The sequence below is a fragment of the Eurosta solidaginis genome, chromosome 1, assembly GCF_040869045.1.
Source record: "Eurosta solidaginis isolate ZX-2024a chromosome 1, ASM4086904v1, whole genome shotgun sequence".
NCBI lineage: Eukaryota > Metazoa > Arthropoda > Insecta > Diptera > Tephritidae > Eurosta > Eurosta solidaginis.
In genome coordinates this window covers 106884887-106911900 of record NC_090319.1, presented here as the reverse complement: position 1 = coordinate 106911900, position 27014 = coordinate 106884887, and the positions used below count along the sequence as shown (strand labels likewise).

The 27014-nt window shown below is 39.6% G+C and overlaps 1 pseudogene; it reads left to right on the top strand.

Annotated features, from left to right (window-relative positions):
- The window catches only part of LOC137236674 (sialic acid synthase-like), a 67008-nt pseudogene that overhangs the window by 38920 nt on the left and 1074 nt on the right, over positions 1-27014 (top strand).

The window sequence follows — 27014 nt, the reverse complement described above, 5'->3', positions numbered from 1 at the left end:
TATTGAAAGGCTAGCACATTTAGCGAATGCGGACGCACCCGTGGAATACACTGAAAGGGTAAAGATTCAGAGCTTTATAAATGGCATACGGGACGTCGAAACAAAGCGAGCTACATAAGCAAACCCAAAGCCAACATTCGCAGAAACGGTGTCACAAGCTCTGATTCAGGAAACAGCGTCGCTTCTGTGTAAGCCAGTTTTCAAAGCTCGCCGTGTGGAAGTAGAAAGGCCAGAGTGGGTAGACGCAATATTGGAGGCGCTGAAAGGATCGAAAAAGCGGAGTGAAAAAGTTATCAAATGCTTCAAATGCGGGAAGTCCGGTCACATTGCACGTCATTGCGATCTTGGTCCTAATAGTTCCAACAATGTGGGTGGCCGTAAACGCAAAGCTGGAGGAGATGAGCAAGAGCAAGTAAGAGGTAGAAATCGAGAGCTAGATCCAGCTATTGAATGCCCTGTGATATCTGTGTCGCAAATCAGAAGAAAATCGAGCAGCCTTGCCGTTGAAGGAAGGCTGTATGGCAAGGATCGTGTACTGACTGTAGATACGGGCGCATCTCATTCCTTGATCCGATCTGACTTGGTCAACAGGAGACTAAAACCGTTACCTGGAGCAAGGTTGCGTACGGTCACTGGCGAGTATAACCAAGTTCAGGGAGAAGTGATATGTGAAGTCTTGATTGGAAAGGTCACGGTTCTACACAAATTCGTTGTGGCGAAGATCGTTGAAGAAGTCATATTGGGAGTGGACTTCTTGGTTGACCATGACATCAAGATCGATATGCAGAGAAGGGTGATGCGTTATGAGAACCAAGATATGCCACTTAACTTCAAGTTGGAGAAAGGGTTCAGTAGTAATCGAGTAATGGTGGAGAAGGCTCGACAAAGGCCACGAAAGTCAAAAGAAAAGGTTGATGGATCGAATGGGCCAAATAAACCGAAATTAAAAGTACCTGCGAGAAAAAAACCGGCATTGACAAACCCTAAGGACGCACTAAAACGAACGAAAGAATTTTTCAGAAAGAATGCAAGGGTGGTTTCAAGCCAGCGCGCACTACTGTTGTGAAACATCAAGACGATAATGATGATGCAAAGTCAATCCGTCAAGTGCAAGCTCTGCGAAGAAGTTAATTGGCTAAACAACAGAGTGCGAGGGAACGATCAAGAATAATAAGTAGTAAGATGAATCGCAGGTACAACGAGAATAAAAATTCGGAAGGTTTCTTGGAGGGAGAATTGGTACTGTTAAACAACCATCACCGGCGGAAAGGTGTTACAGCCAATTTCGGTGCAGTTGATAAGGCCCGTACAAGGTTGTGAAGAAGATCGGTGATACCATCTACCACATACAAACCATTGGGAAACCACAGAGTAGAAGAGTGCTACATTTGGAGATGTTAGCGGCGTTTAGATCGGGAGATTTGTCTGATCGAGACGATCAGACTTAGGTGGAGGGCAGTGTTACGAATATTAGCAAAACTAAGGAGTGCTGCTATCTCTAAGCTGATGTTAAATAGTGATATCATGCACATCCATAGATCAATCATTATTTATCTACATAAACGAAACAATAATTGCGTCTACACATATGTACCATGTACGTATACGAACAGGGGAGGATCAATGCACAAACACATGCATATATCTGAGATACTCCTGAAAGTGTGCAATGAGAGAAGCTATAAAATCGCGCCATTGTAGTTACAGCTGAGAAATTTGAGAGCTGATGGCAATTAGTAGATTCTGGAAATGGAAGCGCCTAGAAGATGCGAACGTTGAAATCAGACAGTATAAAAGGCAGCAAATGTAGAGGCGCTGGAAATCAGTTTGATTTGAGCTATCAAGCAGTCTCGATTAAGACGCTATCTAGCGAGCCATAGCAGTATTATTTTGAAAGTCAGTTTCATTTAAGCTATCAGTTTGGTTATTAAGCCAGCTAGTTGCAAAGTATAAGTGTTATTGTGAAGTACTTTAATAAAGGCCGTTTTTCCATTATTCAATATTGGAGTTATTTATTCAACAGTTTAGTGACACGAACTTAGCAAAAGGGCAAATAAGAGGATTTGCAAGTAAATTCGTTACAATACGTATACTGAAGTTCCTCCATCGCCTATTTCTTCGTCTTCAAAAATCTCCAGCGTATCAGATGGATTTTGCCCAAAGCCTCTGACATAGTCCTTGTTAAACGATCTTATAAGAGACCTAGAGCTTCCAAAAAATAAGTCAGAGCTACTTGCATCCCGTCTAAAAGAAAAACATTTATTATAAAAACAGGTTACGATACCTACCTATCGTGAGCGACATAAGCCATATGCTTGTTTTTATAGAAATAAAAACAATATATGTTTTTGCTATGATATAACTGGACTTTTTGGAAAGCTCGGCCAAACATATGACGCAATTGAATGGAGATTATTTATTGATAGTAACAAAGAAAGCCTTAAAGCAGTTTTATTACACAATGGCAATCAGAAGCTATCAATACCCATCGCACACGCCGTAAATATGAAGGAGACTTATGAAACCATGTCCAAACATTTAAAATATATTCATTATAAAAAACACGATTGGAAAATATGATGCGACTTGAAAGTGGTAGCTTTACTAACTGGGCGACAAGGTGGTTACACAAAACATTGTTGTTTTCTTTGCCTTTGGGATAGCCGAGATGGAAGCGCACATTATGTAAGGAAGGACTGGCCAGCAAGAACCAATCACGAAGTAGGCACGCACAATATAAAATATGCTGCTCTAATAAAAAAGGAGAATGTGATTTTTCCCCCATTACACATCAAGCTTGGATTAGTCAAGAATTTTGTTAAGGCGCTAAACAAAAATGAAAAAGCATTATACCTTGTAGGTGTTTTTATCATGGTATATACAGTGAAATTTCTTATAACCGGACACTCACCGTCGCAGTGTTTTTGTCCGGCTATGGTAAATGTCCGCTTATAAGGGATGAATACACAAAATTGTACATAGTTTATTTAAGAAATTTTTGGAAGTAAAAAATATTTGCTACATAAAAATACATATACATACATACATATATCGATTAAGTACATTGTACAAGTCTTTACATTTCAATACTAGTTTTATTGAAAACAAGTAAGGAAGGCTAAGTTCGGGTGTAACCGAACATTACATACTCAGTTGAGAGCTATGGAGACAAAATAAGGAAAATCACCATGTAGGAAAATGAATCTAGGGTAACCCTGGAATGTGGTTGTATGGCATGTGTATCAAATGGAAGGTATTAAAGAGTATTTTAAAAGAGAGTAGGCCATAGTTCTATGGATGGACGCCATTTAGGGATATCGCCATAAAGGTGGACCAGGGCTGACTCTAGAATGTGTTTGTACGATATGGGTATCAAATGAAAGGTGATAATGAGTATTTTAAAAGGGAATGGGCTTTAGTTCTATAGGTGAACGCCTTTTCGAGAAATCGCCATAAAGGTGGACCAGGGGTGACTCTAGAATATGTTTGTACGATATGGGTATCAAATGAAAGCTGTTAATGATTATTTTGAAAAGGAGTGATCCTTAGTTCCATAGGTGGACGCCGTTTCGAGATATCGCCATAAAGGTGGACCAGGGGTGTCTCTAGTTGTACGATATGGGAATCAAATGAAAGGTGTTACTGAGCATTTTAAGAGGGAGTGGGAATTAGGTCTATAGGTGGACGCCTTTTCGAAATGTCGCCATTAGGGTGGGCCAGGGGTGACTCTAGAATGTGTTTGTTTGATATGGGTATCAAATGAAAGATGGTAATGAGTATTTTAAAAGGGAGTAATCCTTAGTTCTATAGGTGGACGCCTTTTCGAGATATCGCCATAAAGGTGGACCAAGGGTGACCCTAGAATGTTTGTACGATATGGGTATCAAACGAAAGGTGCTACTGAGCATTTTAAGAGGGAGTGGGCATGAGGTCTATAGGTGGACGCCTTTTCGAGATATCGTCATTAGGGTGGGCCAGGGGTAACTCTAGAATGTGCTTGTACGATATGGGTATCAAACGAAAGGTGTTACTGAGCATTTTAAGAGCGAGTGGGCATTAGGTCTATAGGTGGACGCCTTTTCGAGATATCGCCATTAGGGTGGGCCAGGGGTGACTCTAGAATGTTTGTACGATATGGGTATCAAACGAAAGGTGTTACTGAGCATTTTAAGAGGGAGTGGGCATTAGGTCTATAGGTGGACGCCTTTTCGATATATCGCCATTAGGGTGGGCCAGGGGTGACTCTAGAATGTTTTTGTACGATATGGGTATCAAATGAAAGGTGGTAATGAGTATTTTAAAAGGGAGTAATCTTTAGTTCTATAGGTGGACGCCTTTTCGAGATATCGCCATAAAGGTGGACCAAGGGTGACTCTAGAATGTTTGTACGATATGGGTATCAAACGAAAGGTGTTACTGAGCATTTTAAGAGGGAGTGGGCATTAGGTCTATAGGTGGACGCCTTTTCGAGATATCGCCATTAGGGTGGGCCAGGGGTGACTCTAGAATGTTTGTACGATATGGGTATCAAACGAAAGGTGTTACTGAGCATTTTAAGAGGGAGTGGGCATTAGGTCTATAGGTGGACGCCTTTTCGATATATCTCCATTAGGGTGGGCCAGGGTGACTCTAGAATGTGTTTGTACGATATGGGTATCAAATGAAAGGTGGTAATGAGTATTTTAAAAGTGAGTAATCCTTAGTTCTATAGGTGGTCGCCTTTTCGAGATATCGCCATAAAGGTGGACCAAGGGTGACTCTAGAATGTTTGTATGATATGGGTATCAAACGAAAGGTGTTCCTGAGCATTTTAAGAGGGAGTGGGCATTAAGGTCTATAGGTGGACGCCTTTTCGAGATATCGCCATTAGGGTGGGCCAGGGGTGACTCTAGAATGTTTGTACGATATGGGTATCAAACGAAAGGTGTTACTGAGCATTTTAAGAGGGAGTGGGCATTAGGTCTATAGGTGGACGCCTTTTCGAGATATCGCCATTAGGGTGGTCCAGGGGTGACTCTAGAATGTTTGTACGATATGGGTATCAAACGAAAGGTGTTACTGAGCATTTTAAGAGGGAGTGGACATTAGGTATATAGGTGGACGCCTTTTCGAGATATCGCCATTAGGGAGGGCCAGGGGTGACTGTAGAATGTTTGTACGATATGGGTATCAAACGAAAAGTGTTACTGAGCATTTTAAGAGGGAGTGGGCATTAGGTCTATAGGTGGACGCCTTTTCGAGATATCGCCATTAAATTAATCGCCATAAATTAAAAGTATTAATGAGGGTTTTAAAAGCGAGTGGCCCTTAGATGTATATGTGAAGGCGTTCTCGCGATATCGACCAAAATGTGGACCAGGTGATCCAGAAAATCATCTGTCGGGTACTGCTAATTTATTTATATATGCAATACCACTACAGTATTCCTGCCAAGATTCCAAGGGCTGTTGATTTCGCCTTGTAGAACTTTTTCATTTTCTTCTACTTAATACGGTAGGTGTCACACCCATTTTACAAAGTTTTTTCCAAAGTTATATTTTGCGTCAATAAACCAATCCAGTTACCATGTTTCATCCCTCTTTTCGTAGTTGGTGTAGAATTATGGCATTTTTTTCATTTTTCCTAATTTTCGATATCGATAAAGTGGGCGTGGTTATGGTCGGATTTTGGCCATTTTTTATACCAAGATAAAGTGAGCTCAGATAAGTACGTGGGCTAAGTTTAGTAAAGATATATCGGTTTTTGCTCAAGTTATTGTGTTAACGGCCGAGCGGAAGGACAGACGGTGGACTGTGTATAAAAACTGGGCGTGGCTTGCACCGATTTCGCCCATTTTCACAGAGAACAGTTATCGTCACAGAATCTAGGCTCCTACCAAATTTGAGAAGGATTGGTAAATTTTTGTTCGACTTATGGCATTAAAAGTATTCTAGACAAACTAAATGAAAATGGGCGGAGCCACGCCCATTTTGAAATTTTCTTTTACTTTTGTATTTTGTTGCATCATATCATTACTGGAGTTGAATTTTGACTTAATTTACTTATATATAGTAAAGATATTAAATTTTTTGTTAAAATTTGAATTAAAAAAAATTTTTTTTTAAAAAGTGGGCGTGTTCTTCATCCAATTTTGCTAATTTTTATTTAGCACATATATAGTAATAGTGGTAACGTTCCTGCCAAATTTCATCATGATATCTTCAACGACTGCCAAATTACAGCTTGCAAAACTTTTAAATTACCTTCTTGTAAAAGTGGGCGGTGCCACGCCCATTGTCCAAAATCTTACTAATTTTCTATTCTGCGTCATAACGTCAACCCATCTACCAAGTTTCATCGCTTTAACCGCCTTTGGAAATGAATTATCGCATTTTTTCGGTTTTTCGAAATTTTCGATATCGAAAAAGTGGGCGTGGTTATAGTCCGATATCGTTCATTTTAAATAGCGATCTGAGATGAGTGCTCAGGTACCTACATACCAAATTTCATCAAGATACCTCAAAATTTACTCAAGTTATCGTGTTAACGGACGGACGGACGGACGGACGGACATGGCTCAATCAAATTTTTTTTCGACCCTGATTATTTTGATATATGGAAGTCTATATCTATCTCGATTCCTTTATATATGTACAACCAACCGTTATCCAATCAAACTTAATATACTCTGTGAGCTCTGCTCAACTGAGTATAAAAATGGATAATGCTTGATTGCTTAGACATTAATTGCTTTAATTTAAAATGTTCATTTTCAAAGTGATTCTCGATATTTTTAGTGTGCTGAAAAGCTACATAGTAATTTTTTGCAAATTATTTCAAGCGCGCAACAAGTTTTAAAGCCCCATCATATGATGTTATATGCTCACTTATTTCTTCTGAAAATTCATCTTTTGAATCACTTATGTCCACAGTATCATCTTGTTGGTTAAATTGAATTTCTGTATTGTTGTCCTCAGTGAAAACATTTTGATCCCTTTGGAGAAAACCTTCCAAATCATTTGCCAAATCTAGTCCTAGGAAGATCCTCATAAGTTTCCAAAAATCCTGCTTTTCGGAAGCAATTTCGGACGGTTGTGGCTTCCACTTTATCCCAAGATGCCTTGACGAAATACACAGCTTCTAGTACATTAATCGATTTTGAGAGCTCTGAGGCTGAACTTTTATTGTCAATTTTAGATAGCAACTGTTTTAAATTAAGCTTCTATACAAAGTTTCAAAATTTCGGATTATACCTTGATCAAGGGGTTGGCTAACTGCCGTCGTATTTGGCGGCAAGAAAATAATTTTTATGTTGGTTAAGTTTAATTCCTTTGGATGAGAAGCCGCGTTATCTAAAACAAGATAATTTTCGATTCTGGGCTTTCATTCTTCGAATGAACTGCTGCAGCCATTCACTCATTACTTCTCGAGTTATGCATGCTTTTTTATTAGACTCCCAGTCCACTGGCAGTCTAGCGATTGGAAAATATTTAAAAGATTGAGGACGGACTGCTTTACCTGTAACCAAAAGCAGCTCTTTATTTCCAGCCATGTTAACACAGAACAAAATTGTGAGTCTTTCCTTTGATAGTTTACCGTCCACGCATTTTTCGGATTTAAGAACGAGGGATTTCTCAGGTAAGGAACGAAAGAAAAGCCCACTTTCGTCTGCGTTGTAAATGTCTTGAGACTTGTAACGGGTCACCAGAGATGACAGTTTTATCCTAAACTGTTCGACACCATCCTGGTTTACATCTGCATCTTCGCCAGATACGCATTTGAAAGCAACATTATTCCTTATTCGCCATTTGTTTATCCATCCATCTGAAGCATTAAAATTAGGTACACCCAGTTTGCCTGCAATTTCCATTGCCTTTGCTTTCAAAATGGGACCAGAAATCGGAATGTTTTGACTCCTAGCCTTAGCGAACAAACTAAAACACATCTTGTCTATTTCAGAGCCGCCTTCTTTAAGAAAACTTCGCTTTTGATGATTATTAACTCCAGACTCTCATTTAGAATGATTTTTATTCTTTATTGTACTCAGTTGAGCAGAGCTCACAGAGTATATTAATTTTGATTGGATAACGGTTGGTTGTACAGGTATAAAGGAATCGAGATAGATATAGACTTCCATATATCAAAATCATCAGTATCGAAAAAAAATTTGATTGAGCCATGTCCGTCCGCCCGTTAACACGATAACTTGAGTAAATTTTGAGGTATCTTGATGAAATTTGGTATGTAGATTCCTGGGCACTCACCTCAGATCGCTATTTAAAATGAACGATATCGGACTATAACCACGCCCACTTTTTCGATAACGAAAATTTCGAAAAACCGAAAAAATGCGATAATTCATTGCCAAAGCCGGTTAAAGCGATGAAAATTTGTAAATGTGTTGGCGTTATGACGCAGAATAGAACATTAGTAAGATTTTGGACAATGGGCGTGGCACCGCCCACTTTTACAAGAAGGTAATTTAAAAGTTTTGCAAGCTGTAATTTGGCAGTCGTTGAAGATATCATGATGAAATTTGGCAGGAACGTTACTACTATTACTATATATGTGCTAAATAAAAATTTGCAAAAATTCAAATTTTAACAAAAAATTTAATATCTTTACTGTATATAAGTAAATTAAGTCAAAATTCAACTCCAGTAATGATATGATGCAACAAAATACAAAAATAAAAGAAAATTTCAAAATGGGAGTGGCTCCGCCCATTTTCATTTAGTTTGTCTAGAATACTTTTAATGCCATAAGTCGAATAAAAATTTACGAATCCTTCTCAAATTTGGTAGGGGCATAGATTCTATGACGGTAACTGTTCTCTGTGAAAATTGGCGAAATCGGTGGAAGCCACGCCCAGTTTTTATACACAGTCCACCGCCTGTCCTTCCGCTCGGCCGTTAACACAATAACTTGAGCAAAAACCGATATATCTTTACTAAACTTAGCCCACGTACTTATCTGAACTCACTTTATCTTGGTATAAAAATGGCCGAAATCCGACCATAACCACGCCCACTTTATCGATATCGAAAATTACGAAAAATGAAAAAAATGCCATAATTCTATACCAAATACGAAAAAAGGGATGAAACATGGTAACTGGATTGGTTTATTGACGCAAAATATAACTTTGGAAAAAACTTTGTAAACTGGGTGTGACACCTACCATATTAAGTAGAAGAAAATGAAAAAGTTCTACAAGGCGAAATCAACAGCCCTTGGAATCTTGGCAGGAATACTGTTAGTGGTATTGCATATATAAATAAATTAGCAGTACCCGACAGATGATTTTCTGGATCACCTGGTCCACATTTTGGTCGATATCGCGAGAACGCCTTCACATATACATCTAAGGGCCACTCGCTTTTAAAACCCTCATTAATACCTTTAATTTGATATCCATATCGTACAAACACATTCTAGAGTCACCCCTGGCCCACCCTAATGGCGATATCTCGAAAAGGCGTCCACCTATAGACCTAATGCCCACTCCCTCTTAAAATGCTCAGTAAAACCTTTCGTTTGATACCCATATCGTACAAACATTCTAGAGTCACCCCAGGCCCACCCTAATGGCGATATCTCGAAAAGGCGTCCACCTATAGACCTAATGCCCACTCCCTCTTAAAATGCTCAGTAACACCTTTCGTTTGATACCCATATCGTACAAACATTCTAGAGTCACCCTTGGTCCACCTTTATGGCGATATCTCGAAAAGGCGTCCACCTATAGAACTAAGGGTTACTCCCTTTTAAAATACTCATTACCACCTTTCATTTTATACCCATATCGTACAAACACATTCTAGAGTTACCCTGGCCCACCCTAATGGCGATATCTCGAAAAGGCGTCCACCTATAGACCTAATGCCCACTCCCTCTTAAAATGCTCAGTAACACCTTTCGTTTGATACCCATATCGTACAAACATTCTGGAGTCACCATTGCTCCACCTTTATGACGATATCTCGAAAAGGCGTCCACCTATAGAACTAAGGATTACTCCCTTTTAAAATACTCATTACCACCTTTCATTTGATACCCATATCGTACAAACACATTCTAGAGTCACCCCTGGCCCACCCTAATGGCGATATCTCGAAAAGGCGTCCACCTATAGACCTAATGCCCACTCCCTCTTAAAATGCTCAGTAAACCTTTCGTTTGATACCCATATCGTACAAACATTCTAGAGTCACCCCTGGCCCACCCTAATGGCGATATCTCGAAAAGGCGTCCATCTATAGACCTAATGCCCACTCCCTCTTAAAATGCTCAGTAACACATTTCGTTTGATACCCTTATCGTACAAACACATTCTAGACTCACCCCTGGCCCACCCTAATGACGATATCTCGAAAAGGCGTCCACCTATAGACCTCATGCCCACTCCCTCTTAAAATGCTCAGTAACACCTTTCGTTTGATACCCATATCGTACATTCTAGAGTCACCCTTGGTCCACCTTTATGGCGATATCTCGAAAAGGCGTCCACCTATAGAACTAAGGATTACTCCCTTTTAAAATACTCATTACCATCTTTCATTTGATACCCATATCATACAAACCCATTCTAGAGTCACCCCTGGCCCACCCTAATGGCGATATTTCGAAAAGGCGTCCACCTATAGACCTAATGCCCACTCCCTCTTAAAATTCTCGGTAACACTTTTCGTTTGATACCCATATCGTACAAACATTCTAGAGTCACCCCTGGCCCACCCTAATGGCGATATCTCGAAAAGGCGTCCACCTATAGACCTAATGCCCACTCCATCTTAAAATGCTCAGTAACACCTTTCATTTGATTCCCATATCGTACAAACACATTCTAGAGACACCCCTGGTCCACCTTTATGGCGATATCTCGAAACGGCGTCCACCTATGGAACTAAGGATCACTCCTTTTCAAAATATTCATTAACAGCTTTCATTTGATACCCATATCGTACAAACATATTCTAGAGTCACCCCTGGTCCACCTTTATGGCGATTTCTCGAAAAGGCGTTCACCTATAGAACTAAAGCCCATTCCCTTTTAAAATACTCATTACCACCTTTCATTTGATACCCATATCGTACAAACACTTTCTAGAGTCACCCCTGGTCCACCTTAATGGCGATATCTCGAAAAGGCTTCCACCGATAGACCTAAGGCCCACTCCCTCTTAAAATGCCCAGTAACACCTTTCATTTGATACCCATATCGTACAAACAAATTCTAGAGTCAGCCCTGGTCCACCTTTATGGCGATATCCCTAAATGGCGTCCATCCATAGAACTATGGCCTACTCTATCTTAAAATACTCTTTAATACCTTCCATTTGATACACATGTCATACAACCACATTCCAGGGTTACCCTAGGTTCATTTTCCTACATGGTGATTTTCCTTATTTTGTCTCCATAGCTCTCAACTGAGTATGTAATGTTCAGTTACACCCGAACTTAGCCTTCCTTACTTGTTTTTATTGATTTCAGCAGCTTGTGTTTTGACAAACGTGTACCTACTACCATTAAATGTTTGAGCTCACTATTCTGTACCTTTTTGCAACTTCACGTACTGATAATTTATCTTTTCCGAAAACACTCACCCTTATCGCGAAGTTCACGCGGAAAAGTGTTCCCCTTCACTTCTTTTGTTAGGGTGAACTTTTTCCACCTTTCGGAAATTTCGGGCGAACAAAAGTTCACTTCGAAACAACTGATGCTCTATTGTGAAATAGCAGTGAACAAATAATTTACTTGCAATTGTGTAAAGTAACCAAGCATATATTTCCTTAAAATACAACAAAAATAGAGATAACAAGTAAGGAAGGCTAAGTTCGGGTGTAATCGAACATTACATACTCAGTTGAGACCTATGGAGACAAAATAAGGGAAAATCACCATGTAGGAAAATGAACATCGGGTAACCCTGGAATGTGTTTGTATGACATGCGTATCAAATGGCAGGTATTAAAGAGTATTTTAAGAGGGGTGGGCCATAGTTCTATAGGTGGACACCTTTTCGAGATATCGCCATAAAGGTGGACCAGGGCTGACTCTAGAATTTGTTTGTACTATATGGGTATCAAATTAAAGGTGTTAATGAGTATTTTAAAACGGAGTGGGCCTTAGTTCTATAGGTGGACGCCTTTTCGGTATATCGTTATAAAGGTGGACCAGGGGTGACTCTAGAATGCGTTTGTACAATAAGGGTATCAAACGAAAGGTGTTAATGAGTGTTTTAAAAGGTAGTGCGCCTTAGTTCTATGGGTTGACGCCTTTTCGAGATATTGCCATAAAGGTGGACCAGGGGTGACTCTAGAATTTGTTTGTACGATATGGGTATCAAATGAAAGGTATTAATGAGTATTTTAAAACTGGGTGGCCCTTAGTTCTATGGGTGGACGCCCTTTCGAGATATCGCCATAAAAGTGGACCAGGGGTGACTTTAGAATTTTTTTACGATATGGGTATCAAATGAAAGGTGTTAACGAGTATTTTAAAAGGGAGTGGGCCTTAATTCTATAGGTGGACGCCTTTTCGGGATATCCTTATAAAGGTGGACCAGGGTTGACTCTAGAATGCGTTTATACATTATGAGTATCAAACGAAAGGTGATAATGAGTATTTTAAAAGGGAGTGGGCCTTAGTTCTATAGGTGGACGCTTTTTCGATATATCGCCATAAAGGTGGACCAGGGGTGACCCTATAATGTGTTTGTACAATATGGGTGTCAAATTAAAGGTATTAATAAGAATTTTAAAAGGGAGTGGTGGTAGTTGTATATGTGAAGGCGTTTTCGAGATATCGACCAAAATGTGGACCAGGGTGACCCAGAACATCATCTGTCGGGTACCGCTAATTTATTTATATATGTAATACCACGAACAGTAATCCTGCCATGATTCCAAGGGCTTTTGATTTCGCCCTGCAGAACTTTTTCATTTTCTTTTACTTAATATGGTAGGTCTCACACCTATCTTACAAAGTTTTTTTCTAAAGTTATATTTTGCGTCCATAAACCAATCCAATTACCATGTTTCAACCCTTTTTTCGTATTTGGTATAGAATTATGGCACTTTTTTCATTTTTCGTAATTTTCGATATCGATAAAGTGGGCGTGGTCATAGTCAGATTTCGGCCATTTTTTACACCAATAGAAAGTGAGTTCAGGTAATTATGTGAACTGAGTTTAGTAAAGATATATCGATTTTTGCTCAAGTTATCGTGTTAATGGCCGAGCGGAAGGACAGACGGTGGACTGTGTATAAAAACTGGGCGTGGCTTCAACCGATTTCGCCCTTTTTCACAGAAAACAGTTATCGTCCTAGAATCTAAGCCGCTACCAAATTTCACAACGATTGGTAAATTTTTGTTCGACTTATGGCATTAAATGTATCCTAGACAAATCAAATGCAAAAGGGCGGAGCCACGCCCATTTTGAAATTTTCTTTTATTTTTGTATTTTGTTGCACCATATCATTACTGGAGTTGAATGTTGACATAATTTACTTATATACTGTAAAGATATTAAATTTTTTGTAAAAATTTCACTTAAAAAAAAAAATGTTTAAAAGTGGTTAAGCGTGGTCGTTCTCCGATTTTGCTAATTTTTTTTAAGCATACATATAGTAATAGGAGTAACGTTCCTGCCAAATTTCATCATGATATCTTCAACGACTGCCAAATTACAGCTTGCAAAACTTCTAAATTACCTTCTTTTAAAAGTGGGCGGTGCCACGCCCATTGTCAAAAATTTTACTTATTTTCTATTCTGCGTCATTAGTTCAACGCACCTACCAAGTTTCATCCCTCTATCCCTCTTTGGTAATGAATTATCGCAATTTTTAAATTTTTCGAAATTTTCGATATCGAAAAAGAGGGCGTGGTTATAGTCCGATATCGTTCATTTTAAATAGCGATCTGAGATGAGCGCCCAGGAATCTACATACCAAATTTCGTCAAGATATCTCAAAATTTACTCAAGTTATCGTGTTAACGGACAGACGGACGGACGGACATGGCTTAATCAAATTTTTTTTCGATACTGATGATTTTGATATATGGAAGTCTATATCTATCTCGATTCCTTTATACCTGTACAACCAACCGTTATCCAATCAAAGTTAATATACTCTGTGGGCTCTGCTCAACTGAGTATAAAAAATGTATAAAATAATGTTTAGTATTGCACTTAAGTTGGTATTCATTGAGCGCGAGGAGAATATAAAAGTGAAAACGATTCGGAGGCAATTAAGGGACTGTAAGCTAATAATTACTATTTTCAGCACTTTTGAATAACAAGTAAATTTTTTTCAATTAGCTTTGGCCAATATTATAGGCTAAACAAGCCGGCATTCTAATATTTGTTACATTCTTACCAACTCCTTGCCACCATTGAAGCAAAAATTTGGAGTTCCACCAATTGTAAAGTTGAGTACATGTCTTCATTTTTTCGCATAGGGAAAAGGCGTTGGAAAGGACCATGAAGTGGGCCTTAGCCAATCTTGTTTCAGTGAGGTGCTCAACATTTTTGAATCGTTGCTTTGTCCTCAATGGATAACTTGGCCGACTGATACTTTCCCTTCAAAAAACGCGAGTACTCCATAAATAGTGTAAGGAATACCCCTTTAGGAGTACAAGAGTGTTCCAAAACTAATCTGTATTCATACAAAAAATGTGCTCCAATTAACATTGCGATGTCCTAGGAGAGGAATAGGTGATCCCACTCTCGCTTTGTTTGTGAGTATTCCATAGAGTACATACGTGAGAGTACTTTCCAAAGTACTTTAACTGTAGTACTCCATGGAGCACCACAGAGGATCATATGCCAAAGTACTCCTACGCGAGCTTTAAATATCTGCAATTTTGGTAGTTGGTTTTTTAACTATATGTATGTCTGTCTTCGGGTGTAGGTAGTACGTATTTGAATTTTGTTTGGTAGATATATGTAAATATTATGTTATAATATTATATTTTTGAAGTAAGTGTCGTATATATGTTTAATAGTAACCGTGCAAAATTGGAATTAAAACAATTTGGTTTTCAAATGGAATATTTCTCTATACTATAGTATGTATACATAAAACCAGTTGTGCGATTTCATTTTATCAGAGTTACCATAGTAAATTTTATTATCAGTTATTTGTATGCAAAGTAAAATTTTGGAAACTCTGTTCGATCGTCATCGTGTCGTGATCACGGTCCTTAAAACACGAGCAATGATCGGCTGATGGTGGTCAGCAAACGCATTGCAAAGGAGTATTGTTAGAGTACTCCAACATGAAAAAAATGGAACACGTAATCCAAAAAATTTTGCAGGGAATTGTCATAAAAAATAGAATTTACAAACTTAGCAATACAGGAATTTCACTTTCTTCCACTCAGCTTCCGATTGTGCATTATTTCTTAATTTATTTCGAATAATAAAAGTACATATAATTATAAAAGTACCAAATTTCAAAACAAAAAATTACTTACATTTTGTTTTCCTCGTCCGCCTGTAAAATATAAGTGAACAAATTTGGGCTCCCCGCCGTTCATTTCGCCGGAACGAAGAGTTGCCGATAAGGTGAAGTCTTTTTCGAACACGAAAAATTCTTTTGCCATCCTCTGCGATAGGATGAACAAAAACTGTGAATATTTTCGGGTGAAAATAAAACTCGCGATAAGGGTGATTAATAATTTCCATTTTTTCTTTAATAGAAAGTACCTTCTTTTTCGGCGCCATATTATTACGAACTTTGAACGCAACCATTCGCATGCAACTGACTTAACAAACTGATTGGAAAACTACCCTTAATTTGAAACACACGGCTTGAATGTGTGCTTATATTTTAAAAGGAGAATCACCTATTTCATTTTTAAAATGAACAACAAAGCTTGCTTAAAATATTTTTTATTTTGTCCGTTTATGAGAAATTTTTTTATGAAAATGGTTTGAAATACTGTGTCCGCGTCCGGTTGAGTGTCCATTTATTAGGATGATATTTGTATGAAAAAATGAATGAAAAACCTGCGTGCCCAAAATTTGTCCGGTTATTGGAGCTGTCCGGTTATAAGGACTGTCCGTAATGGGCAATTTCACTGTACATACATAATAGCAAGGCTGCATAACTACGCTATTTTCATCAAACACAAAGACGCTTCGAGCAGGGGAGGAAGAAACGGACCTCCAGACCCTGCAAACATCGGAAAAAATGCATTGCGTGATCGCATTGGCGGATAATTTGGAGAGAAACAACGAGGTCAATGACGTTGCGAGTCTTATAGATAAATCTCAAACACAGTGGCGTCGAGCGAGCTCCTCCTGGCTCTTGAAAAGGGTTCGTTTTATGTGACGCTGAGACAGGAGCCATGGTTCTCATCTAGAGGAAAGGATTCTGAACTCTGCGGTTATTACGCAAAGGCGGAAAGCAGGGATAGAGCTGCAGTCATGGTTAGAAAACACTATACTCGTGTATGCTATATATACATGGCCCATAACGTGGAAGCCCCACCAGAGGAGTTCAAAAGGCTGGTGGATCAAAAAGGGTACAAAGGCCGAAATACATGCAAGCAATGTGCTTGATATTACATTGAGCTCTGAACATGATATATTGGCATATGAACGGAGGGCTTCTCACGGGCCAAGCATATATCAGCTTCAGCATCCCCTTAAAGAGGGTAGAGAAGGGGAAACCTTTAGAAGCTCTAGGGTAACGGATTGGTAAAAATTTCATAAATCTGCATCAGGTAGACTGGGGCAGCCTAAAGAGGTTACCACTAGACAAGTTGGAGGAATGCAACGTCTTCTTATCAAAAGCGCTGACAACTGCGTACATCAGAGCTTTTCCTCTGAGAAGATTCAAGTGCAAAGCAAAGGAATAAAGTGTTGAGTCCTTTTAGAGGGCAAGTAAAATATATTTTTTATGCTGGCAAAAGTTGCAGAGAGCCAGGAGCGCTGCGACGAGTATAGAGATCTGTTGAGAATCTATAAACGTGAAATCAGCAGGTCGAAGAATGTTTCATGGAAAAAAAAATTTTTTTTTTCAGTTAAATAAATAAATAAAAAAAAGGGCTTTAGCTTTAACATTAAGTACGTGTATTTAGAATTTGATATGAAAAAGGTTATGTTAAAAACTCAAGCGCATGCGTCGGCTTTTCTTTGCCATTTCATCTAAAACTTCATCAACGGTAACAATTTGATCACGGTGGATGCTTAGTGATGCACAGCCATTCAATCGATTTTCACTCATCGTGTTTCTCAAATAGTTTTTAATCAGCCTAGGAGTTGAAAAAGATATCTCGTTCGTTGCCGTTGTTACTGGAAGCGTACACAAGATTTTCAACAACATGTGAACATGAGGAAAAGCCACATAATCGCATTCCTGTAATATACTATAGATAAATTGATTAAATAAAACCGAAGTACCTCCTTCAAGAATAAGTAGAATTCATGCTTTTTGAGCCTATGCATGAGATCTAACGTATACTTATACAAAATTCAAAAGAAAGAAACTGATGGAATAGAAAAAATTTTAATTTAAAAAAGTCATATCTACACGGAAAAAACACTAATGTGAAAAACACATTATTTTTTCATTTATCAAATAATTTGAATTTTACATTTTTGAAATGTGTTTTTAATATGAAAAAACACGTCGATATTACATTATAATAATGTAACGAATTTACTGCAATTCACCTTATTTGCAATCTTCTGCTAACGTTCGTATCGCTAAACTGCTGAACAAATAACTCCAATATTTAATAATGCAAAATGGCCTTTATTAAAGTACTTCACAATAAATAACTCTACTATTTTCAAATAATACTGCTATTGCTCGCTAGATAGCGTCTTAATCGAAACTGCTTGATAGCTCAAATCAAACTGAATTCCAGCGTCTCTACATTTGCTGCCTTTTATACTCTCTGATTTCAACGTTCGCATCTTCTAGGCGCTTCCATTTCCAGAATCTACTAGTTGCCATCAGTTCTCAAATTTCTCAGCTGTAACTACAATTGCACGATTTTATAGCTTCTCTCATTTCATACTTTCAGGAGTATCTCAGATATATTCATGTGTTTGTGCATTGCTTCTCCGCTGCTGGTATACGTACATATGTGTAGACGCAATTATTGATTCGTTTATGTAGATACATAATGATTGAATTATTGATGTGAATTCACGTCACTGCTTAGCATCGGCTAGAGATGGCAGTACCCCTTAGTGTTGCTAATATTCGTAACACTGCCCTCCACCTAAGTCTGATCGTCCCGATCAGACAAATCTCTCGATCTTAACGCTGCTAGCCTCTCCAAATGGACCACTTTCATTTTGGTTCGGGGTTTTGCCAATGGTTTGTATGCGGTACACTACATCGTTGACCCGTTTTACAACTTTGTATGGGCCTTCCCAGTTACACTGCAATTTCGGGGACAACCCTTTTTTCCGTTGTGGGTTGTATAGCAGCACCAAATCTCCTTCCTGAAACCCTTCCGAATTAATTGCTTTATCGTACCTCGCTTTCATCTTGTCATTCATCATCTTTGCTCGTTGCCTTACCAGATCGTGTATCTCTCTCATTTCTTCTTTCAAGAGACCAGTGGATTTCTTGACTTTCCTCCCCGCATCGGCATCTATCCCATACTTCAAATCAGCTAGCCGTCGAAGGTTATTGCCAAAAATTACGTTTGCGGGAGTTTGGCCCGTTGTCTCATGTACTGCCGATCGGTAGGCCATCAAGAATAATGATATGTGTGTATCCCAGTCCTTATGGTACTTGTCTACTACTTTCCTTAAATGCTCCTCCAACGTTGTATTGAAACGTTCCACCATACCATCGGACTGAGGATGCAATGCAGTTGTCCGTGTTTTCCGAATGCCCAACTTCTTGCACATTTCTTGGAACACAGCTGATTCAAAATTCCTACCTTGGTCAGAATGTAACTCCATTGATACACCATACCTTGCAACCCATTCGTTTGTAACCACTTCTGCTACTCTTTCTGCTTCTTGGTTTGGGATTGGGTATACCTCTGGCCATTTACTGAAATAATCCATAACCACCAGTACATATTTGTTTCCGTAGTTGCTAGTAGGAAATGGACCTGCGACATCCATAGCGATCCTTTCAAATCGCGCACCTGAGTTATATTGCTTCATCTGGCAAAGGCTTCGGGTTTTGGGCCCTTTCGCTCTGCTGCAAACCTCGCAGTTCGCAATCCACTCAATGACCGACTGCCAGCAACCAACTCAATAGAATCTCTGTTTAATCTTCTCGAGCGTCTTCGTGATTCCTAGATGACCTCCGCTTGGACCATTATGCAGCTCGCAGGAATCCTTTTTCTGGGAACAACTATCAGTTTCTCCTTGCATTGACTATCCTCACTCTCCCATACTCGCTGCAAGCAACCGGATATCAATTCTAAACTGTTCCACTGTGTCCAATTTGACTTCGCAATGGGACTCTCTGCTGACATCTCCTCTCTATTTGGTCTTTCGTTTCGTTCGAGCCCTTACATAACATGTGACAGATCTGTATCTTCTAACTAACACTTCCTTAGTTGTTCCTTTTCCCATTCATCCGAACATGTTATAGTAATTAGCCGGACATCTATAATTAGCCTCGGCCTTTGAACAGTGCTTGCATTCCAAACTACATGGTCTTCGTGACATTGCATCGGCATTTCCATGGGTACTACCTTTCCGATGCTCAATGGAAAAGTCATAGCTTTGTAGTCGCTCGATCCACCGTGCCAATTGTCCTTCCGGATTACGGAACTGCGGAAGCCATTTTAACGCTGCGTGATCTGTCCTGACACGGAATCGCTGGCCGCAGAGGTATTTGTGAAAATTTTTAATGCACTCTACCAATGCCAACAGCTCTCTCCGCGTAACGCAGTAGTTCCTCTCTGGTTTTCCAATCGAACGGCTGTAATATGCAACTACCTTCTCATGTCCATCAACCAGTTGTGACAAAACGCCTCCTATAGCATATCCACTCGCATCTGTATCTAGAATAAATGTTGCTCCTGTAATCGGATATGCCAACATTGGGGCAGTGCACGAACGCTCCTTCAATGTTTCGAAAGCCACCTCTTGCTCCTTTTTCCATTCAAAAGCTTTATTTTTTCTTGTAAGCTCATGGAGGCTATGGGCTACGCTGGAAAAATTTGGTAAAAATCGGCGGTAATATGTGCACAGCCCAAGGAAACACCTCAATTCATGAAGGTTCTGTGGTCTTGGCCAATCCTTTACAGCCTCTATTTTTCGTTTGCAGTGCAGATGCCCTCTGTCGTTACCTTGTGACCCAAATAATTTACTTCCTTTTTAAATAGCGCACACTGTTTGGGACTTAACTTCAGACCAGCGCCAGCTATTCTCTGGAAAACTTCCTCCAAGTTCTAAAGATGTTCATCAAAATTCTTGCCCAATACGATGATGTCGTCCAGGTACACCAAGCATGTTTTCCAATGTAGTCCTTTCAGTACCTGGTCCATGAGTCTCTCAAAAGTAGCTGGTGCATTACAGAGTCCAAAAGGCATCACTGTAAATTGCCAAAGACCATCACCGACACTGAAGGCTGTTTTCTCTTTATCTTCCTCCTTCACCTCAACTTGCCAGTAGCCGCTTTTCAAGTCCAGTGTGGAAAACCATTTCGTACCAGATAGCGAGTCCAGAGGGTCGTCAATTCTTGGCAATGGGTAGCTATCCTTTTTCGTAACGCCATTCAACTTCCGGTAGTCCACGCAAAACCTAATTTTTCCATCCTTCTTCTTTACAAGTACTACCGGTGAGCTCCATGGACTAGCTGATGGTTCGATGACGCCGCTGTCGCTCATTTCTTGTACGATTTGACTCACAACTTCCCGCTTCGCCAGTGGAACACTACGTGGAGCTTGACGGATCGGCCGCGCATCTCCAGTGTCAATTTGATGTTTCACAACATTGGTGCGGCCTGGTTTAGAACCATCCTGGTCAAATATGTTCGCGTACTTTAGGAGCAGTTGTTTTGCCTTACTCTGATAGGCTTCCTCTAGCCCCTGCGTCCATGCCGTGATGTCATCAGATCAGTATTACTAGATGAAACGTGTTCCTGGAGCTGTTCACAGTTAATAACTACTTCGGCCTCTTGGCATCTTCCCAAAATAGCTCCTTTGGTCAAATTGAATGGTGATTTGAATTCATTGAGTACTCTTACCGGAATACGTCCATCTTGTTTTGTCATAGCCAGGGTTTTTCCTACAAGTATGTTCAGTGCTGATTTATCTGCTGCTTCAACAACCCACAATTTGTTTGTCCCACAATCTCTATCAACCTTTGCCCAGATGACTGCTTCTGATTTTGGTGGTATTTGCTGACTCTCTTCCACCAGCACTCGTTTACTGCTGTAGCCTCTCTCGTAGCCGAAATTAAGTGGCACATCCATGTTCTTATATCGCATCGTCTTGCTTTGCATATCGATTTTGATGCCTTGGCTTATTAAGAAGTCCACTCCAATTATGATTTCCTCAACAATACCTGCCACTATAAAATTGTGTACTACCGTGACATTCCCAATTGCTACTTCACATTATATGTCTCCAATTACCTGGGTGTCCTCTCCCGTGGCTGTACGTAATCTTGCTCCAAGCAATGGTCTTATCTTCTTGTTGACTAAATCTGATCGAATGATGGAATGGGATGCACCCGTATCTACAGTCAGTAACAGTTCCTTTCCATCCACATGTCCTCCGACAGTAAGATTGCTTGACCTTCTTCCAATTTGCGAGATAGATATTATGGGGCATTCAATTGAGGGAGCCAGCTGTCGCATCTTGCGGCTGACTCGCTTTAGTTTAACGATTGAGTGGTCGTCTTGGAGATTTGCTCATCTCCTTCTGCTCTGCGTTTACGACCACCCACATTGTTGGAACTGTTAGGATTGGTACTGCAATAACGTGTAATGTGCCCTGGCTTCCCACATTTAAAGCATTTGACGGCACCCTCGTTTTCTGCTGCATTCCTTTTAATGCTTCCAAAATTGTGTCTACCCAGTCTGGCCTTTCCACTTCCACGCGATGAGCTTTGTATGCGGGCTTACTCAAAAGTGACGCTGTTTCCTGAGTCAGTGCGTGGGATACCGTTTCAGCAAATGTTAGTTTTGTATTCGCATATGTAGCCCGCTTCGTTTCCACCTCTCGTATGCCATTTATGAAGCTCTGGATTTTTACCCTTTCAGTGTATTCCACGGGTGCGTCCGCATTTACAAGATGAGCCAATATTTCAATATCTGAAGCAAACTCCTAATGTCTCATTTGCTTTTTGGTAGCGGTTTTGCAACTCAATTTGGAATATCTGTTTTCTATGCTCGCTTCCATAACGTCGTTCTACAGCAGCCATCAATGCGTTCCGTTCGTACTCTGGAATAGTCTGTAAGATTTCGGCAGCTGGTCCTTTCAATGCTACGAAGTGTGCAGCAACTTTATCTTCCGCATTCCAGTTGTTACTGCCGCGGTCTTCTCAAACTGTAGCTTAAAGACCTGGAAAGGAACAGAACCGTCAAAGGATGGTGTTTTTACCTTTGGACTACTCGCTGAAACAGCTGGGCGATTTAGTTGTAACTGCTCCATACGACACTTCAAATCATCGACTTCTGCCTGAAATTGAGCGATTTTTGCATCCTGCGCTTCCAGCTTTGATGTTACCCTTGCTTCCTGTGCTTCTAACTGCGAAGACATTTGTACCACCTGCAATGATAAGCGCTCCTCTTGTTCTTCGATCTTGGATGTTATACGTGTCTCTTGCGATTCCAGTTGGGACGCTATACTTGTCTTCTGTTCTGCCAGTTGAGATGACATTTGTGACGACATTTCTGAAAACGCGTTTCTTGTGCTTCAATCTTCGATGTTATTTCTGACGACATTTCTGCAATACGCGTTTCTTGTGCTTCAATCTTCGATGTTATTTGTGTCCCTTGGGATTGCGTCTGTGATGACATTGTCGATGTTTGATCAGATATTGCAGCCAAAATCATGTTCAAGTCTGTGCTCGTAACTGTCTGCGTTGTTTCGTTTTTCTCTTCAATTTTTGTTGTTGTCTTGTCCCCATTAGGATAAAAGACATACTCGTCCACATCAATTCCTTCTGCTTCCATTGCCTCTCGTAGCCGTGCCTGAAGTTCGAGTTTAACGCCGCTTGTATTCACTCCACGGCTCTCCAACTCCTTCTTCAGTTGCTGGATCTTCAATTCACTGAACTTTGCCATGTCCTTGTTGTCCTCTGGAATTTATTCAACAATTCCTCTTCTGATACCAATTGTAACGAATTTACTGCAATTCCCCTTATTTCCAATCTTCTGCTAACGTTCGTATCGCTAAACTGCTGAATAAATAACTCCAATATTTAATAATGCAAAATGGCCTTTATTAAAGTACTTCACAATAAATAACTCTACTATTTTCAAATAATACTGCTATTGCTCGCTAGATAGCGTCTTAATCGAAACTGCTTGATAGCTCAAATACTCTCTGATTTCAACGTTCGCATCTTCTAGGCGCTTCCATTTCCAGAATCTACTAGTTGCCATCAGCTCTCAAATTTCTCAGCTGTAACTACAATTGCGCGATTTTATAGTTTCTCTCATTCCATACTTTCAGGAGTATCTCAGATATATGCATGTGTTTGTGCATTGCTTCTCCGCTGGTCGTATATGTACATATGTGTAGACGCAATTATTGATTAGTTTATGTAGATACATAATGATTGAATTATTGATGTGAATTCACGTCACTGCTTAGCATCGGCCTAGAGATGGCAGTACCCCTTAGTGTTGCTAATATTCGTAACAATAATGTGTTTTCCACATAGAAAATAATGTCAAATTTGCATTATATTTCAAAATAGGAAATGTGTACTTCGAAAAATGCTGTAAACTTAACATTATTTAAATGTGGAGAATAAAATCAAAGCACGATAATTAGTATCGTTTAGTTCGGCAAACAAACAGAACCGTAAGCAATGTTTACATGTATGCTTATATGTAGCTTGTCGCCCGTAAAGGCAGAAGAATCATGCAAATATTCAGACTCATGGAGTTTGCATATTGGCCTTTTCATTCCGATGAATGTAATCGCGGTTGAGGTAAACGAGCAAACGCCTGAATTGATTATATTGACGCATGCAATAAGCTGGTTGATTTTAAATCAATGTCGATTATGTTCGTTTAAGCAAGTTGGATCATTGAATACGATCATATAGCCGAATGTAATCGAACGTTGTTTTGTTCGATTTTTGCTGTTCTCTGATATGTATGTAGATGGTCGTTAGGCAAATTTACAAGGAAACTTCTTTATATAGTAAAAGTTAACATGTACATTTGTATATTTAATAAATTGCAGAATTATTATGACACAGAAAATTATTAAAATATAAGTGTTCACTTCGTACATATGTATATATGCTTGCATATTAAAAATATAATATCACCAACAAAGTAAATACGTAGCAGAATTATAAAGAAATTTATTAACGTAGATACAAAAACATCAAATATTTGAATTGTAACGACCTAAAAAATTAAATGATCCTGAGGCAAGGGGGTGGGTTTAAACCCCCAAAACCCCCCGTCGCTACGCCCCTGCTTTGAGGGTCGCATAAAACTGAACCACGTCCCGCAATCTTGGCGGCTTGAGGTCATTCCGAAAGCGGTAAAAACCAGTCATCTGCACCCGAAATATACAGGGCTATTAGTTTGACATATTTTCTGCTCCAAACCCTAGAAAGTTAATATATGTGTATAGAAAATCAAATATGAATACGGCATTATTCTCTGCAGTACAACATACTTACACCAAAGACAAGTCAGCTGATACTGCATTGCATAGGGTGGTCATGAACAGAGGCACACCAGGAATATGCCCTAGAAGTTTTTCTGCCATTTCCGGAGCTTTCAACAATGCCTCGAAACGAGCAATCATGGACAGTCTTAACTAGATTGAAGTTCATCCGGCCTTAACAATTGGATCGGCTCGATGTTAAGCTGCAGAATGATCACGTCGCAATGGGGTCTATGCGAGGCAAAAAATATCTGTAAAGAGAGGAACGCCGCAGGGTGGGGTTTTATCACCAATGCTGTGGACGCTACGCCAGAAAAATATAGCATAAAATATCTAAGAGTAATCTCAGATAGAAAGTTGTCGTGGAAACTCCAAGTGGCAGATATAGCGAAGAAAGCCTCAGCGGCACTGTATGCAGGCAAGAGGATGCTAGGATGGACGTGGGGCCTATCACCCAAACTCTCTTATGGCAATTTTCAAACCCATACTTTACTACGGGGCCCTTATTTGGTTGCCAGCCACACAAAAAGTACGTATACTAAACTAAACTGGAGAAGTATGCAGATTATCAATGATAAGCATAACGGGAGCCCAAAAAATACCCCGACAGCAGCATTGCATGCTATTCTACACATTCCGTCTGCAGACCGAATCTACGATAGACGTCCCAATCCATTTGGGAGAAATAAAAAGAAGACAGGAGTTGCTCAGGAGTTGATCAATCAAGCAGGAAAGGTGTGAAAAAAGCGCGGAGCAGCAAAATTTCTAATATCATGTGCAAAACTCGAAAGTGGCTGATATCTCTGAAGAGGGAAGACTTAAGGCACGATGGCATACTAACTGGACACTGCCTTCTGGCGTCACATGCTTATAAGTTAGGCCTCGTAAGTAACAGCAGGTTAGTAAGTGCAAGCTGCAGGAAGAAACGGTTGAGCACGTTCGTGTCCTGCGCTCGACCCAGCAATTAAGCTAGATCCTAGAAAACTTCTAGTATTTTCTGAGAGGACTTATTTATTCCACAACATTTGTCCTGGCACCTGATAGGGGCTCTTCCGTTTGGTCGTCAAATAAATTCCTGTAACACAATGGACATATTCAGTCTATGTGAGGTCTTTATTGACCAGCCAGTTCAACCTAACCTAACCTTCATTCGAAAAGCTGATAAAAGCTCACTCGTCTATCTCAAATACTTTAGACCAATCAGCATATCCTAGTTTCTTTTAAAAACGCTGGAACGCCTGATCGATATTTACGTAAGGGGCAGGACTCCTCAATAGCCACTGAAAAAAATCAATAATTGCAGACTACTCTTGTTTTATTATGATTAGTGTAATAACAAAAAACTTAACTTTATTTAAGGTCTCGCTCAATTTGCTCTATTCAATGGACGTTCCCTTCATAAAGATTGGTTCAGGAGATGCTAACAATGTGCTCCTTCTGAGGAAAGCCGCAAAAATGAATATCCCACTAGTAATTTCCACAGGAATGCAAACCACTGAAACAATTGAAAATATAGTCAAAATTATGCAGGGTAATAATAAGACCGATTATGCTTTATTGCATTGTATTTCGTCCTACCCTACGGAAGCTGAGGACTGCTCTCTTCCAGTAATAACAAATTTGAAAACAAGACATCCAAATGTTGTTATTGGATATTCTGGCCATGAAAAGGGCATTGAAATAAGCAAAGCAGCAGTGCTGTTGGGAGCAAGAATTATTGAGCGTCACTTTACCCTCAATTGTAATCAAAAAGGATCGGATCACAAATGCTCTTTGGAGCCTCATGCGTTTGAGCAACTTGTTAAAGATATTCGACGGCTTGAAAAACTAGGGATTTTTAGTAAAGAGCAATCATTCATAAAGAGCAAATCATTAATAAATTAAATAGTACAGAAGTCGAAGTGGCATTAAAAGATCTACAATTTCGTAAAATACTGCAATGTGAAATCGCATGTAAAAGGAAATTGGGCAAGTCGATCGTTGCCGCTAAGCATTTAAAAGCTGGAGATGAATTAAAGTTAGGTGATTGATTTATGTATTAAAGTAAGTGAACCCATTGGCATTTCTCCAGAATATTTTGATACCGTCTTGGGCAAGAAACTTGCTTTCAATGTGGAAGAGGATATGCCTTTAATATTTAATCAGATTTGTAAGTAAATTTTAACATGAGATTTATTACAAAATTATTAACTGACGTTAAGCTCATTAACATCAAATCGGGCCTATGTAGG